This window comes from Aulonocara stuartgranti (assembly GCF_965226115.1).
Source record: "Aulonocara stuartgranti genome assembly, chromosome: 22".
NCBI lineage: Eukaryota > Metazoa > Chordata > Actinopteri > Cichliformes > Cichlidae > Aulonocara > Aulonocara stuartgranti.
Window position 1 is genome coordinate 3,708,360 of NC_138957.1, and position 15,781 is coordinate 3,724,140.

Here is a 15,781-nt window from a genome sequence, read left to right on the forward strand (position 1 = left end):
TTGGATGTGATAGCAGAGCTGTACGCTTGAATTTTTTCAGAAATCTCTCAGTCAGAACGTGCTATAGAGATTGAAAATGTGACGTCATTCTGGGGTAAAACCGCAAAGGATTCTGGGAATGCGTGGCAAGCGGTACTAGCACACGCAGGCTTTCACATGAAAACAGTCACTCAGCGATAAAAAGAAACACAAAAAATGGCAAGAAGCTGTTGTATTATTAACTGCAATAGCCGGTCGCATGACAGCCACGGGAAGCCGACGGGTAAAGAGATCGGTTGTTATCGGATTACGTCGCGGAAGAAAAATTGTTTAAGCTGTGTTTCCGAAGTAACAAAGAGCCGACGGATGGCCTGGATTGCAGCCATTCGAAGACCAAATATAACGTTCCAGAACACTCCAGCTCACATGTTAGTCTGCTCCAAGCATTTCCACAAAGTTAAGTCTTCTAGTAGTTATTACGTAGTTTATCATAACATAATTGTTGATGTAGGTTACAAATAAGTCTTATATTGATTTGAATTGGTTGCGCTATGCTGCTTTGTTCACGGTGGCTTTGCAGGCTAATGTTTGTTGTGTTTTGTAGGAAAACCAGCCTACAAAATGCTGGAATGCGATCCAGACTAGGCCGCCCTCTATCAACCTGGGTCATACCGAGTTTAAAGCTGCTACCACAGCCAGATTTGATCGGTTAAGAGAGAGAGCGATATCAAAACAGCCACAAAAAGTCCCGCATGTATGTGCCCAAGTGTTGTACTGAAGTAAGCAAGTGATGAATAACTGTTTTCCAGTATGTTGCTTTGCTATTTTTTTTTTTGCATTGTTGATTTGTTTTTTACCGAAGCAGGTGATAAAGCATAATCAAATACAATTTTGCCTCTTTCTTGTAAGATTCTATAATAGAATGAAACAATAATGCCAGTTATAAGTAAAGACAATAAATTGAATGAATTACAAAACACTCATTTTACTTCTATTAGATCTGAAAATGTTGTGTAACACTACAACCTGAAATGACAAATAGATTGCGTTAGCCTGTACAGGAGATAAAGGAAAAAAAATTAACAACAGCGGTGAAATGGAACAGTCCAAATCACCAAAGTAAACTGGACCTGGGCTTGTTGCAGGGATCTAAAGTTACTAAACATTTTGTGAGTGTATGAACTCACACTTATGACCATATAATAATAAATATGTGTGTGATGAAAGTTGGGCAGCACGCTAACGTCCTTACTACACTCTGTATGCTCGTATGGGTCTGACCCTTTCACGCCTTTGATTTTTTTCCTCGTCCTTTTTTTTGCCTTTTCGTCAAGTCTGTCTTTGTACGGCCCTGCTGTGTTCTCCGTCGTTTTGTACATCACTGTTTTTGGGGCAAATAAAATGCAAGTAGGGATTAAAACCGCAGAATTAATGATTACCGGTGCTGGAAATACTAGCACTTGATGCAGTGTTTTGATTTTGTTGCCACGGGTACCCACAAAGCAATGCGCGAAAGTCACATGGTCTGTCAATCTCTATATCATGCTTAGGTAACAAGCAAAACTAGCGAGCTAACTTCCGCTAACTTCTAACTCCGTTAAATGTAATAAATTCTGTTTTCATGGATGCCTGGATGTCAAACTTCATAGTTACACCTGGTAAAGCAGCAATGCTGATCGTTTTATTAAAGATGAAAGAATTTAGACAGTTTGTAACTCTCAGTGATGCTGCAGTGTTCATTTGACTTTGGGATCTGAAGAAGATGGAGTTTAGGACCCAGATTACTTCCAGATTTACGAGCACCTTAGTCCAACAAATACGGTAATAACGACGGCCGCTTGCATGTTCTACAAAAAAAATGTGCTTTGGTGGGTATCTGACGGACAAACACCAAACCAGTTCCACATCACTGAAGCTGCGCCATTTTTACAAACCAATTCTGGTTCATCCGTTTCACTCAACGATCCGCTTTCCCCCTTCTCATTCTCCGTTGCCGCCATGCTTTTTCGGACATGTGCGTATGAAAACAAATGCACTGCGCATGCGCGTTTTACCCATATTCTATCGCGATATTTCATTTTCTTATCGTTGCCTAACATTCTACCGGTATTACCGTGAATGGTATAATATGGCCCAGCCCTACCACCAAGTCATATAATTCAGTATCAGATGGATTAGTAGTCTAACGTGTGATAATTTTTATCAGAAATCAGCTTCTATAGAAAGCTAAACTTCAACAGACTTACCCCACAGTAGGGCTGCTCAATTAATCGAATTTTAATCTCGATTACGATCTGGGCTTTCAACGATCATTAAAAATGACGGAGCCGATTATTAGCACCTCCCTCGTGCTTTACTCTCGCGCTGCTCCGTGTGGCAAATCGAGCGCACCTCTCTGCATTTCGAATACGCGTCACAACAATTAAGAGGACCCGAGGGAAGCTCGGAAAGCTAAGCAGAAGTTATTTGGAGAGGAGAGTGACTGCTGTTGGTTGAAAAGAGAGGTAAAAAAACTTCAGTGGTGTGGAAACATTATGGGTTCGCGGAGTCAGACGTGGATCAAGTAGACACAGTGTGTAAACTTTGCTACGGTGTCGTAGCTGCACCACAGAGCAACACTGCAAAGTTCACTAAACATAGATGTTTACATTTTTCATTTATTTTTTATATTGCAAACATTTGCACTGTTATCAGTATTTGCACACTATTTTATATTATTTTTTGACAATCTTTAAAGTCATTATTCAACACATTGTTATTGTTAAATAAATATCGTCAAATAATCGAGATCTCAATTTCAGTGAAAATAATCGTGATTATCATTTTTGCCATAATCGAGCAGCCCTACCCCACAGTCAGTCATACTAAAGTAATTAATCAGAGATTAAACAATTAAATGACAGAAAAGTTTCTGCTTTTCAATTACAATAGACTTTGTTTTTTTTTTTCAATGAGCAACTCGAAATTTTTCTGAAATGTTGCACATTTATTCCTTACCATTTAAACTCAAAGAGTTGTGCTGACAGATTTCTTTTTGACAGAAAGGGCAGTTACACTGGTTCAACCAATTTAAGATTAAAGTGGGTTGTATGTAGCCAACAATGTAAAATGAGTTTGATATTCCTGGTTTAGAGACTATATGACAGTGAGTCTTCTCTCGTGAATAGCTTTTTAAAAAGGGCAACAAGGGTTGTAGACATTTGTGATTTGCTCAATTTCTCAATTTCAGCTTCATATTAAAGCTTATAGCTGATAGTTCTGCCTATCAAAGTAAGGACCATTTCCTTTCAAGCGTTTAGTATCATACCTCTTTGAACTCGTCAGCACTGCCTCAGGATGCAGAGCAAATTGAATGGTCTTCTTTCTTTCGCGTTTCGTCACTCCAACATCCAGGTGTCTGAACACAGCAGCAGATTAATAGCTGTTAACTTAAAACTGTTTTCCCTACAACACCTCAATGAGTGTGTGTTATGAAATTGTTCTGACTAGCAATAACTCTCAACATCTTAGTCAAGACGTGGAATAAATAAGTAAACCTGCCTTTTCCTAAACCATAATGAATTTATCTCTTCTGGGGATAACAGATTCATAGAATATATGAAGTGTGTGGGCTCACCTGTGTGGATTTATCTTTCATATAAGATGAGTAGTGCACATGTGGATCTCAAGATCACCGTCCAGTTATAGTGTCCAGAGAGTAAGTCCACAGAATAAAACCTAATCTCAAAATAAAAAAGTAAAATTCATTAAAATCTCTGTAAAACATTAAAATGATATTACAGATGATTATTTGCTATCCATATTTGTTCCACTGTGCAACATGAGTTGCATTATAGTATGAAGACTTCTTGTATCTGTGCTTGCAGAGGAATTATCCATGATGCCAGAGGTAATTACATGGTCACAGCTGCTCCAAGACAAACAAATCAAATCAAACTAAAAAAAAAAGTTAAAATACATTTCAATACAGGAAACAAATGGTAAATCGTCTGTATTTGTATAGCACTTTTCTAGTCCCTAAGGACCCCAAAGCGCTTTACACATCCAGTCATCCACACATTCACACACTGGTGATGGCAGCTACATTGTAGCCACCCTGGGGCGCACTGACAAAGGCGAGGCTGCCGGACGCTGGCGCCACCGGGCCCTCTGACCACCACCAGTAGGCAACGGGGGTGAAATGTCTTGCCCAAGGACACAACGACCGAGACTGTCCGAGCTGGGGCTCGAACCGGCAACCTTCCGATTACAAGGCGAACTCCCAATTCTTGAGCCACGATCGCCCTTTACGAATTTTAACAAATCACCGGGCCTTCATCAATGTGCTCCAACCCATTTAGGCTAAAGTTAGTCAGCCTTCAATTTTTTCTCTGAATTAAACACAGAAGTGTTAAAGAAACAACAAAGTTTCTTACTAAGAAACAAAGTATCAGTGTAATTTGATGAATGCAAGCCAAACAAGCCAGGTGCATCACAAGTAGGGCTGGGCGATATGGCCTAAAATCCATATCGGGATATAATTTAAACCATGTGCGGTAACGATATATATCGTGATATATTATTTTCTTCTGTATAACGTATTTTCCACACTTAAAATCCTTTAATTTTCACAAAAATCGTGAGTGTGCCTTATGTATGAATTCTGGTTGTGCTTACTGACCTCGAACCGATTTTGGCAGAAATCTGTTAAAAAATGTTTTAGTACAACTTTGGTAAGCTGCACTGCTTGATGGATTGTCAGAGCATTACGGCTGCCGTAGTGAGGAGCTTCGCGGAGTAAACTGAGTCCAAAACTCCGTCCGCTTCAGGTCCCAAAGTCAAACGAACACAGAGTTAAAAACGGTCTAAATTCTTTCATCTTTAATAAAATCATCAGCGTTGCTGCTTTACCAGGTGTAACAATTAAGTTTAACATCCAGGCATCCATGAAAACAGAATTTATTAAATTTAACTGAGTTAGAAGTTAACAGGAAGTTAGCTCGCTAGTTTCCACCTAAACATGACATACCATGTTCTGACTGAGAGATTTTTGAAACTAATTAAAAACGTACAGCTCTGCTACCACTTCCAATATAAATGAAGACAGAAAACTAAACAGCAGTGGCGTTTGCAGGGTTACTGAGGTATATAATGTTGTGCTACGTGATTGCTAGCGACACAGCTATGTTAGCATAACATTAGCACAGTGAAGCTGGAGGATGAACGCCAATTTTTTTTCCACTCGATAAAAGTTAACGTGAGGGATTTTATTTTATTAAATTACAAGCCATTTTTTTTTCATTTTTTGGTTACACAACCACCCATCACTACTCATGACAGCCTATGCTGCTGCAAATGTATAAACATACTGGGAAAACTATTAAGGTACTTGACGTTTTTTTGTTGCAACTGTGTGGTACCTAAATGAGATGTGGGCTACTGCTGACACTGTCATCTCATGTGAGGGCCACTTTAGCGTTCAAGTAGTAAAAAAAAAACACAAACACAAACAAACAAGAAAACACCCACAAATATTTCTGAAGATGTAATGTTTTGTTTGTTTTTTTTAAATCTCAAATATTGTATAACAAGACAAAACAGAAAACGTGAATGCAAATGTTTTTCTCACTCTTAACTGAAGCCTTTCATTAAACTACCAAATAAACACATTGGTCCTCTCTTTCTGACAAGTGGCAGCACTTCTGCTATAACTGTGTTCGTATTTAACAAAATAAAAATGCAGACATAAGTGTACACATTAGTTTTTGACTCTCTCACTGAAGTTTGAGACCCCTGGTCTAGAGCGACTCATTTTCAGTTATACTTTCTACCAGTAGCAGAGCACTTTATTTTCAGTTGCTTATGTGAGCGAAGACCCTGGAACTTACTGTTAAGTTGCAGGGGAAGTTGCAGAGTTTAATCATCCATCCGTTCTCTTCCGTTTATCCTTATCAGGGTCATGGGGGGCTGGAGCCTATCCCAGCCACAGGTCGCCAGCCTGATGCAGGGCTAACACAGAGAGAAAGATAACCATTCATGCTCACATTCACACCCATGTTCAATTTATATTCACCAAATAACCTAACCTGTCTAACGCCATGTCTTTGGGAGGAAACCAGAGTACCTGAAGAGAAGCCACACAAACACAGAAGGAACGTACAGTCTCCACACGGCCAGGTGGCGGAGTTGAACTCAGGACCTTCTTGCTGTAAAGCAACAGTGCTAATCACTGTGCCACTGTGAGTTTCTTTTATTTCCATTGAACAAAAGTTGATTTTTATTTGTATGTTTTCATAGCTCTTAGAAATAAAAACAGAACTGGCAAAAAAAAAAAAATAAAAAAAAAAATTGCAATTGGTACATCTCCCGCTATAGTGAATGCCAACTTTAAGTCATTAAATGTATGTTGAATGTTAAAGCATTATTTATGACATTACAAATATTTGTAATACATACAATAATATTTAATATCTCCCATGCAGCTTGTATTATTGTTAAATATGAAGGTAGGAATTTAATGAGAAATCCAACCCAATAATCTTCGTCTTTGGCTCCTCCTGCTGGAGCATTGAACCAATGTCATTAACCGGGAGAAAGTAAGCAAAAAACAAAAACCTTATAAAGTAAGAAAACTTAACTTCATATTTATTACCACAACAAATAGATATATTTGCTCAGTCATAAACTTCTACTACAGTGGGGCAAAAAAGTATTTAGTCAGCCACCGATTGTGCAAGTTCCCCCACTTAAAATGATGACAGAGGTCAGTAATTTGCACCAGAGGTACACTTCAACTGTGAGAGACAGAATGTGAAAAAAAAAAATCCATGAATTCACATGGTAGGATTTGTAAAGAATTTATTCGTAAATTAGGGTGGAAAATAAGTATTTGGTCACCTCAAACAAGGAAAATCTCTGGCTCTCACAGACCTGTAACATCTTCTGTAAGAAGCTTTTCTGTCCCCCACTCGTTACCTGTATGAATGGCACCTGTTTGAACTCATCATCTGTATAAAAGACACCTGTCCACAGCCTCAAACAGTCAGACTCCAAACTCCGCCATGGCCAAGGCCAAAGAGCTTTCGAAGGACACCAGGAAAAGTATTGTAGACCTGCACCAGACTGGGAAGAGTGAATCTACAATAGGCAAGCCGCTTGGTGTGAAAAAATCAACTGTGGGAGCAATCATCAGAAAATGGAAGACATACAAGACCACTGATAATCTCCCACGATCTGGGGCTCCACGCAAGATCTCATCCCGTGGGGTCAAAATGATCATGAGAACGGTGAGCAAAGATCCCAGAACCACACGGGGGGACCTGGTGAATGACCTGCAGAGAGCTGGGACCAAAGTAACAAAGGTCACCATCAGTAACACACTACAACGGCAGGGAATCAAATCCCGCAGTGCCAGACGTGTTCCGCTGCTGAAGCCAGTGCATGTCCAGGCCCGTCTGAAGTTTGCCAGAGAGCACATGGATGATACAGCAGAGGATTGGGAGAATGTCATGTGGTCAGATGAAACCAAAGTAAAACTTTTTGGTATAAACTCAACTCGTCGTGTTTGGAGGAAGAAGAATACTGAGTTGCATCCCAAGAACACCATACCTACTGTGAAGCATGGGGGTGGAAACATCATGCTATGGGGCTGTTTTTCTGCCAAGGGGACAGGACGACTGATCCGTATTAAGGACAGAATGAATGGGGCCATGTATCGTGAGATTTTGAGCCAAAACCTCCTTCCATCAGTGAGAACTTTGAAGATGAAACGAGGCTGGGTCTTCCAACATGACAATGATCCAAAACACACCGCCCGGGCAACAAAGGAGTGGCTCCGTAAGAAGCATTTGAAAGTCCTGGAGTGGCCTAGCCAGTCTCCAGACCTCAACCCCATAGAAAATCTGTGGCGGGAGTTGAAAGTCCGTGTTGCTCGGCGACAGCCCCAAAACGTCACTGTTCTCGAGAAGATCTGCATGGAGGAATGGGCCAAAATACCAGCTACTGTGTGTGCAAACCTGGTAAAGACCTATAGTAAACGTTTGACCTCTGCTATTGCCAATAAAGGTTATGTTACAAAGTATTGAGTTGTATTTTTGTTATTGACCAAATACTTATTTTTCACCCTGATTTACGAATAAATTCTTTACAAATCCTACCATGTGGATTCATGGATTTTTTTTTTCACATTCTGTCTCTCACAGTTGAAGTGTACCTCTGGTGCAAATTACTGACCTCTGTCATCATTTTAGGTGGGGGAACTTGCACAATCGGTGGCTGACTAAATACTTTTTTGCCCCACTGTATGTGTCACTGCAACGACTTGAGCAGCTCATGTTTCCTGGTTTAGCTGTTGGGCTGGCTGTTTGTTGTTTGGGGTCAGGAAAACTGTCACTTTAATGTTGCAGATTCTTCTGTAGACTTTTAAGGTTTTTATTCATCATCCTTTGAGTACCAAGTCTCTTTGTTATCACATCTAACTATTGAAGTTTCTCAGGTGACATCATGCACACATTGCTCAAGAGTTGTCTGCCATAGTAGATATGAAAAATGTGTAATGCTCAATTCGTTAGGTAAAATTAGCTGCACAGACGCTGTCACACCAAAAACCTCATGATTGCCTTAGTAAGATTGCAGTTGCCTGTAGCCTACGTGGAAGACACCGACTTGTCTACAAAAACTTGTGAAGTAGGGCTGGGCCATTTCATACCGTTCACGGTAATACCGGTATAATGTTGGGCAACGATAAGAAAATGAAATTCCGCGATAGAATATGGGTAAAACGCTCATGCGCAGTGCCTTTGTTTTCATACGCACATGGTGGAAAAAGCATGGCGGAGACGGAGAATGAGAAGGGCGAAAGCGGATCGTCAAATGAAACGGATGAAGTGGAACTGGTTTGTAAAAATGCTGCAACTTCAGTGGTGTGGAACTGGTTTAGCTTTCGTCCGTCAGATACACAACAAAGCACTATTTTTGGTAGAGCATGCTAGCGGGCCGTCGTTATTACCGTGTTTTTTGGAAAATACGGCACACTTAAAATCAACCCTTTGATTTTTCTGAAAATTGACAGAGCCCCTTATAATCCCGTGTGCCTTATGTATGAACTCTGGTTGTGTTTACTGACCTCGAAATGATTTTATGTACACGGCGCTCGCAAATCTGTCAAATGTTGTAGTACGACTTTGCTAAGCTACGAACCCGCGCCGCGGCAACATAATGTTACCGTATTGTGTGTATAACCTCTTTTTAAGTTTTGTGGATATTTTACATGGTTATGCTGAGGATATGTCGGCCAGTTTCCACTGGAAATGCTTTTTGGTTAAACTGTCAGCAAAGAATTTGCATTTGCACTGTTACATTTTTATATAACTTTAATGCACATAAAAAAAAAAAAAAAAAACAGCTGCTTGTTTAAGTGAAAATACATTGATGTTTGTTTGCTTGTTTGTTTTTTTGCACTAATAAAGTTGTGGAGTTGTAAAGTATTTTGTCTAGTGTCAATAATATCATCAGTTATATCGTAATTGCAAATTTTCAAATGTATATCGTGATAAATATTTTTGGTCATATCGCCCTGCTCTATTGCGAAGTACCAACAGTAGTAAAACCTTAACAAGTGCAATAGAACCTGAAAGAGAATGTTTGATGAAAAATATCAGTGACTCGCACAATATGCTAGAGACCAATGACAAGGAGAGTTTTACGAACCGATCAGCCAAAACTGCAAAAATCTCTTTCTCTAGGAATCTAGATCAGTGGTCCCCAACCCCCGGGGCATGGACAAGTACCGGGCCGGGAGAGTTCAGGCTCGGATGTCAAATTTATGGTTTTCAGGGTTTTTATCGTCAACTCTGTTTCCCTGGGTCTTTTCCCGTGTTGTAGTTGTGCGTCTTATTTTGAAAGCAATATTTACACGTTACCATAGCAACCAGAGAGCATTAAGGGGCAGAGATGAGGATGTTACTCTTAATGTTGTTGGCGCATTTCAGGAGGACGCTGCTAATAAAGTTACACAATTACACAGTGAATTTGCGTTTATTATTATATTTACAAAATACCACAGTTTTTGTCTTGGTCATATCATTTTATTTTGTTGTATTTATCCGCCACACCTTAAAGGCTGGTCTGTGAAAATATTGTCTGAAATTAAACTGGGCCGTGGTGCAAAAAAGGTTGGACCGCTGATCAAGATCATGTGTTCATGTCAGTCAAGTCTTCACTCAAATATAAGAAAATGGTGAAAATAAATTAATGGCTACGCAATACGCAATAACTTTTTTGTACTCTAAAATGGCTTATGACGTTTGAACTAAAGCAGACTGTTCAGTTCAGTTGTCATAAAATGTGGATTGATCAAAACCACAGCCGTTGTTTTACATTTTGTAAGCGTTGTGGTCAGGTATCACCATAAAGCAGATAATGAAAATGTGGCGTAATATTCTGTTCTTTTTAACTGAAATTTGGAACTGGGCGATATGGGACATGAATTATCCTGATCACTTTTTCATATCAGTATATAGTAATATGTATCACTACAGGTCAGTACAGGTAAGCCATCTGGGTCTTTCTTTTCTAGGTATTGGCTAATGAGTGAATGACACTCAGCTAATAAAGTTTAAAAATATTTATTGAAACAAAAACAACACCACACAGCCATTTCAGAATTTGAGAATTTTAACTGTCCTTTTTTGCAAGTCCATAAACTCAGAATTCAGTTCTTTTCAGTTTCTTCAGTTCAGGTATGTGTATGTCAAAAAGTTAGTGTTGTTAATAGTACCCAGTAGGGATGGGTACCAATATCCGGTGCCATTATGGCCGAAAAGCAGCGCACATTTCGGTGCTTTATTTCAGTGCTTTTTTTTCCTGAGATGTCATAAACTTTGGCTGTACTTCACAGCAAAAGATGTAAACTCAGCAGCCTGCAACAAGTGCTTTACGGTGATACTGTGCAAAGGAGGTAACTCCTCGAATCTGATGAAACACCTGGCGACGCATAGCATTATGTTAAAAGCCGAGAAATGCACCGTATTTGATAGCTTGCTGCGAGACCTCACACCGAGCACATCTACTGCGGGTGTGGTGCCTGTTATCAGACCCGGAGTTAGCAACATCCCCCAAAAACCCAAAGAGGAGACTCCTGGCCCCTAGCCCTGCCAGTGTAGCAGAAATGATGAGGATGATGATGGCAGCAGCAGCCTTTCTTCTCTGCGTGAGCAGCTTAATGTTGTTCGTGTGTAATTTACGTTGAGTAGGCTAACCACGTTATTACATTAATGCATGTATGGTGAACTAGCAAACACCGTCGTAGTTACATGCGGCTGTCTTCTTGTTTGATAGAGTGATACCATATATGCCCTACAGCTGCAAAAAAGGCTAACATTGTTATCTTTTTACAGAAAAAACAGCTGAACATGAGAGGTTTTAGGACAAAGTTTGTATTTTCCATTGTTTAAACACCAGTTCCAACCAAAGGAGGTATGTTGTATCAACAGAAAAGGCTAACTTGGTTATCATTTTGCAGAAAAAAAGAGACTGCTAAAAATAAAAACATAAGAGGTTTTTGGATAAAGTTTGTGTTCTCCATTCTTTAAGCACCGGTTCGAGCACCGTTTAAGCACCGGCACGTTTCAAAAGTACCGGTTTGGCACCAGTATTGGATAAAACCTAAACGATACCCATCCCTAGTACCCAGATGGTGTATTGCTTCAGATCTGAAAAACTTGTAATGTAGCTACAGAACCTGATAGCTACGGCTGATCCTGAATCCTGACTTGCCACATGTGGATGAATTTGTCTCAGACTTCAATAACAAACCCGACCTGCACAAGGGAGTGACTATTTCTGCATTATTTTAGATTAGCTTAAGGTTAGTGCACAGAGAGCTTCATGGAATGCACACATACACAGAGCGAGTAAATAAAATACTGAACATGCCTAAGTAAATATATTTTTAAAAGTGCTATTAACATGAAATTCTCACCAGATGTTGTAACAACCCATACAATCCACACGTGCAAAGAACAAATCACAGACGTCCATAAATTATATGTAACAGTGAGAAATGACACAGAAAAAGGCTATTTAACACGCTTACTGAAATGTATTTAAAACATTGTACAAAAACCTTTGTCGGTGATGACTGCTTTAAGATGCATCCTGTATTGCTCAGGTGTGGTTTTGGCCCATTGTTCTACACCAAGGGTGGGCAACTCCAGGCCTCGAGGGCCAGTGCCCTGCAGGTTTTAGATCTCACCCTGGGTCAACACACCTGAATCAAATGATGAGTTCATTCATTGGAGAACTTCAAGACATGTTGAGGTCATTTAGCCATTTAAATCAGCTGTGTTGGGTTGAGGACACATCTAAAACCTGGAGGACACCGGCCCTCGAGGCCTGGAGTTGCCTATCCCACAAAGTCTTCAAATCTGGAAGGTTTGATGGCCCCCTTCTATGAACTCTGAGCCTTAGTTCCAGTTCCGTATGCTAAAAAACAGCCCCCTGCCATGTTATTCCCATTTCCAAACTTCACTGTTTCTATGGTGTTTTGGGGATAATGTGCAGTCAGATTTGGTCTCATCTGACCAGGCTATATTCTCCCAGAATTTCACAGGCTTGTCTAAATCTTGTTCTGTTAACTTTAAATGTACTTATGAGCATGCATTTTCTTCAGCATTGGAGTCCTGCGTGGTGCGCGTGGCATTTCCAGTAGAAAGGCATTTCCAGTAGAAATGGGCTGACACATCCTGAGCATAACCATGTATAATATCTAGGGATGGGTATCATTTAGGTTTTATCCGATACCAGTACCAAACCGGTACTTTTGAAACGGTGCCGGTGCTTAAACTGTGCTCAAACCGGTGCTTAAAGAATCAAGAACACAAAATTGGTCCAAAAACCTCTCATGTTCAGCTGTTTTTTTGTAAAAAGATAACAATGTTAGCCTTTTCTGCAGCTATAGAGCATATATGGCATCACTCTTGGCTGGAAGCAGTGCTTAAACAATGGAAAAAACACAAACTTTGTCCAAAACCTCTCATGTTTAACTGTTTTCCACTTTTTCTTTGGTCATTTTAGCCTTTTTGGCCAGGGTGAAGGGAGTATCTGCCATCAAACAAGAAGACAGCCGCATGTAGCTATGACGGTGTTTGCTAGTTCACCTTACGTGCATTAATGTAATAACTAGAGGTGGGAATCACCATACATCCCACGATACGATATTATTGCAATTTTTTTAAAATATTTTGCGATATTCAGATTCTGTACATAAAGGTAAACTTTATCAATATTCATTTTATCTAATATCAAAGTCTCACACTCAGTCTTTCTCTCATTTCAGTCAGTTTTATTGTTGACAAACTGAACGGTTTGTATTACAGTCTAGTCCAACTTAACTGAATGCAACCATCTGGTACAATTATAGCTATTCTGAACTATGCAATTTATGAAAACTATGCAGCCCATTCAGCAACTGAAGAATTTGAAAGTAAATTAAAACAAAATATAATTTTACATTAAATAAAAAAGTTTAACTTAATTAAAATAAAACATGTCTTAAATTTAGTTTATTGCTGCCAAAAAAAAAGTTAAACACATTTGGACAGTGAAGGAATGTCAGGATTCTTGCTCAGAAAAAGGATCAACGTGCTCTGAAGTCAGAGCATGTTCCAGTCTACAAAAACTTTTGTAACAAAATATCGATTTCTGCTGTCCCTGTATCGATACATTATTAGCAAACAAAATATCACGATACTACACAGTATCGATTTTTTCCCCCCACCCCTAGTAATAACGTGGTTAGCCTACTCAACGTAAATTACACACGAACAACATTAAGCTACTCAGAGAAGAACGGCTGCTGCTGCCATCATCATCCTCATCATTTCTGCTACACTGGCAGGGCTAGGGGCCAGGACTCTCCTCTTCGGGTTCTTGGGGGATGTTGCTAACTCCGGGTCCGATAACAAGCAACACACCCTTAGTAGGAACGGTGCATTTCTTGGATTTAAAAAAAAAAAAAAAAAAAAAACGCTATGCGTCGCCAGGTGTTTCATCAGATTCGAGGTGTTACCTCCTTTGCACAGTATCACCGTAAAGCACTTGTTGCAGGCTGCTGAGTTTGCATCTTTTGCTGTGAAGTACAGCCAGACTTTTGACCGCTTCGCCTTGGGCATTTTTAGCGCTGCTCTAAAAGAACGTATGTACCTGGGCCCGCCTACTATCCTTGGAAACGTAAAATGATTGGCTAGAATCTGAAGCGTATCACATCTCAGTAAAAAAAATAAAGCACCGAAATGCACGCTGCTTTTCAGTCTGGTTACTACCGTTTATGTCAGAAACGATACCGGTACCCATCCCTAGTCATTTCTCATGGTTACACATAATTTATGGAGATTTATGGTTTGATTTCTTTGCATGTGTGGATTGGATGGGTTGTTACTAACATCCGGTGAAAATTTCATGTAAATAGCACCTTTAGAAATACATTTACGTAGAAAATTGGTCATGTGTTGAATACTTATTTTACCCACTGTGTTTGTGTTTACATTAATATATATGAACTACATAAAAAAATAATATAATGTGTTAATGACTCTTGCTTCTGGTACCCCATGTGGTGACAAATGCTCTCAAGTGCTGACAACCAGGTGCTAATCAGTACTGCTGCCTTTGCTATACAGCCATCCTTTGAACGCCACAGGAGTCGGTTTGTGACAGTGGGATGGTGGGGGGTGGCATCTCCTGCACTGGAAAATCGAGGCTTGGTCATTATTGTCAATCTCAATGCAGCAACATAGGAAGAAAGGGATTCTGCAACCAGTGGCATTCCTATAGCTTCACAGTTTGGACCGAACTCCAAGACGACAACACATTTCCAGAATTTGGGAATGGAGAGGATTGAATGGCCTGTTTGCAGTTCTGACCTAAACCCTACCGAACACCATCCATTCGCTTCCACTTATCCTTTTCAGGGTCGCGGGGGGCGCTGGAGCCTATCCCAGCTGTCATAGGGCGAAAGGCGGGGTACACCCTGGACAGGTCGCCAGTCTGTCGCAGGGCTAACACATAGGGACAGACAACCATTCGCACTCACATTCACTCGCACATTCACACCTAGTGGCAATTTGGATTATCCAATTAACCTATCCCCACAAGCTGCATGTCTTTGGACGGTGGGAGGAAGCCGGAGTACCCGGAGAGAACCCACGCAAACACGGGGAGAACATGCAAACTCCACACAGAAAGACCCCAGCCTGATGGTGGAATTGAACTCAGGACCTTCTTGCTGTGAGGCAACAGTGCTAACCACCGTGCCACCGTGCTGCCCCCCCTACCGAACACTTCCGGATATAATGATGAAATGTAAAAACTATGAAAAATTTCGTACAGGCCAGGTTAGTCTATGCCTGGCCTATGGTTAGTCTATGCCAACACCAATATCTCTCTGCAATATACACCACTGGTTACTAATAGGGCTGAACGATATATCGCATTTGCGATAATATCGCGACATGATCAAGTGCAATTTTCTAACCGCAAAGGCTGCGATTATACTGCGATTATATTATACAATTCATGGGCTGCATCCTCCTGAGGCCGCATTTGTAGACCGATTACGTCACAGCGACGCGCCGAAGGCTGTCCAAATTACTACCATATCCCAGAATTCATAGCGCGGCCCAGCCAAACTCCAGTTTCCAGCAATGGCGGCCGCTACTAAGTTTTAAAATTACTCATACTAATCTTTCTGGGTCACAAAATAAACTTTTAACATATTTTCAGGCGAGAAAGTAGTTGTGTAAACATCAAATATCTGCTCGGTTTA

The 15,781-nt window shown here is 40.3% G+C and overlaps 2 protein-coding genes across 5 annotated transcripts in view; one reads left to right on the forward strand and one right to left on the reverse strand.

Moving 5' to 3' along the window:
* Window positions 1-15,781, forward strand: part of LOC309698606 (uncharacterized protein) — a 379,790-nt gene that overhangs the window by 177,731 nt on the left and 186,278 nt on the right. The window lies entirely within an intron of this gene.
* glcci1a (glucocorticoid induced 1a) overlaps window positions 1-15,781 on the reverse strand; it is a 31,998-nt gene that overhangs the window by 13,593 nt on the left and 2,624 nt on the right. For 2 of the 4 annotated variants that reach the window (XM_082521183.1, XM_082521182.1), the window contains exon 2: window positions 5,847-5,967. The exons of 1 other annotated variant lie outside the window; for it this stretch is intronic. The gene's annotated coding sequence lies outside the window, so the exon portion shown is untranslated. Of the gene's footprint in view, window positions 1-3,286; window positions 3,380-5,846; window positions 5,968-15,781 lie in introns of those variants that run through there. One more of the 4 variants, XM_082521186.1, reaches the window with a different exon arrangement.